This window comes from Suncus etruscus, unplaced genomic scaffold (genome assembly GCF_024139225.1).
Source record: "Suncus etruscus isolate mSunEtr1 unplaced genomic scaffold, mSunEtr1.pri.cur scaffold_144_ctg1, whole genome shotgun sequence".
Classification (NCBI taxonomy): domain Eukaryota; kingdom Metazoa; phylum Chordata; class Mammalia; order Eulipotyphla; family Soricidae; genus Suncus; species Suncus etruscus.
The window spans coordinates 18426-20687 of record NW_026060363.1 but is presented as its reverse complement, the minus strand read 5'-3'; the positions used below and the strand labels follow the sequence as shown (position 1 = coordinate 20687).

At 53.7% G+C, this 2262-nt stretch overlaps 1 pseudogene; it reads left to right on the top strand.

Moving 5' to 3' along the window:
• Positions 1–599: 599 nt before the first annotated feature.
• On the top strand, positions 600–2040 carry LOC126000697 (protein C1orf43 homolog; annotated as a pseudogene).
• Positions 2041–2262: the final 222 nt, after the last annotated feature.

Here is a 2262-nt window from a genome sequence, read left to right as displayed (position 1 = left end):
GGTGACAAACTTGCCAGGGGAGCGAGATTGGGCCTGGGCATGCCCTCCTACAGACCAAGGTCGCCTTATAAACTGGTCATCACAATTACCTCCCAGCTCCGTCCTGTGGGTCCTACTAGATCCTAACCCTCATCAGCACATTTGAACCCGGTATCCAGCTCCTTTTAGAGGGATCATTTGCGAAAGTGCCCAATCTCATGTTGTAAAGCAAAATTATCTTTCTATACCCCGCAATTCCTCACGACCATGATGTGACCTGTCTCTGGACCTGGAGCTTCTCATCCAATACATCTCCGGCCTGAAGACTATGGGACAGCTCATCAGATGCTGGCCCAAGTAGTAAACTGGACAGGGCCCAAGAGCCCCTGAGCCCCGTGGTTGAGGCCCAACTCTACACTCACCCAAAATTAGCATATATTTCACACAATTCCCCACCCCCAAATCAAACCTTTCCAAAATACCTGTCTACCTGGGGCTGCCTGGAGTGATCCTCAAGCCAGAGCCAAACAGCGGCTCTGAGCACCCCAGAGGGCGGACCCCAGAGACGAACTATAGAAACATTCCAATAGGGGCCCGAGTACAAGACAGAATTGAGCGTCATGGGCGAGAACCATCGGACCCACCGGGCCAATTCTTCGTCCTCCAGGTCCCTGGTTCATCAACAGATGTGGACGCAACAAGACCAAACTGCGCTTGCTGGACCTTCCCGTCTCTGGGCTGCCACCCTGTGCTTACCCGGGTCCCCCCGCTACTCATCGAGACCCCGGAGCTCCCAGCTCAAGAGGCCCCTCGGCAGCTGAGAGTCAGAGTCGCCCTCCAGGCTCCAAGGAGGAGGGGAACACCAACAATCGTCCTCCCCCAAATTCAAATCCACAATGGCGGTCGGAGAGAAAACCCCCGGGTGTGGTGACGTCACAGCGCACAAAGCCCCAGTGGGGCGACGTCACAGTCCACATGCCCCGTCTTTAAGGGCCAGGTGCTGGGACTGACTCCGTTAGGCTTGGAAGGAGGATTTGCCTTCAGGACTCTTGACCAAGGGGAGAAACGTGGCCGAGGGAGGGGGCGATTGCTGGGCTACAAGAGGAGGGTCACGCTTTTCATGAACATCGCACACTCCACCCAACCAACGGGAACCAAGTGCTCAGAAGCCACACTTTTCCCGCCCTTTGGGGTCGCCTGGACTCCATGGTGCTGGTCCTGGACGGTTCCCTGGGACGACCACGAGGAGCTCTGGGGAGCTGGGCCTAGAGAGAGCAGAACCAGGCCGCCAGGGTGGGCTTGGTCACGGCTCCCGACAGCCACCGGCTGTCCTGGTGAACGTCTGCTGGGTGGCGACACCCTGCGGGAGCTCTGCTTGTGCTGATCTTCATCTGGTCAAGAGGCAGACGACCATTGTTTGCCATGAAGTTGGGGTGGGGAGTCTTTGGGTCACCCTGGGCCACAATGCCCCAAGGACTCAAAAGAGGAGATTGCTACCCGACTCTCCGAGGCTCAAGATCCCAAGGACGAAACTCAGTTGTTCGCAGCAGATGATGCAAGATTGATACAGCTAGAAACCCAGGGAAATCGGGGTTGCTAAAACGAGTCATACAGAATGAAAGCTCTGATTGCCATCAATGCCTCTGATATGCCACTTCATGTTGAAGGCCAGCGTCCTCTTCTTTCATGGACAAGAATCTTTGTGCCTACCTGCTAGACCTTCGCAGCACCACTACTTTCAAGGCTGTGCAAGGCCCTCATTGAGACCCTGCGGGATGGCTATGAGACAGCGCATGACAGGACAGGGGTCTTTGGCCAGGGGAAGTCCTGTACTTCAATGAGGCCCTCAGCGAGCTGGCCACTGTGATCAAAGCACCAAGTGGGAGTTCCCACAGACAGCAGCAATCAGCAGCCTAAGATCTGAGCTAGTCTGCTGGCGCCTCCCCAACAACCATCCAGGTGCCGTACCTCCCCTTCAGTCAAAAGAGCAAATGTGCCAAGCACTTCCTCGAATGAAAGAGTGTTAAAGACAACTATAACAAATCGGAGAGCACTCTGTGATGGAATGATCATCTCTTATAGTGGATGGAGCCAAAAGGCCTGCAGTGTGCTGCCTGATGACCTAGACGGCTTCATCAGAACTTCACTGTCCTGAGGTAGCTAGAGAACTTTTCACCAACCCTTTCTTAGGACACATTTCAGATTTTGTTGACTTGATATTTTTTCTTAGATTTTAATTCAGACATTTTTAAATGTCAATTATACTGTAGTTGTTTTATTTGT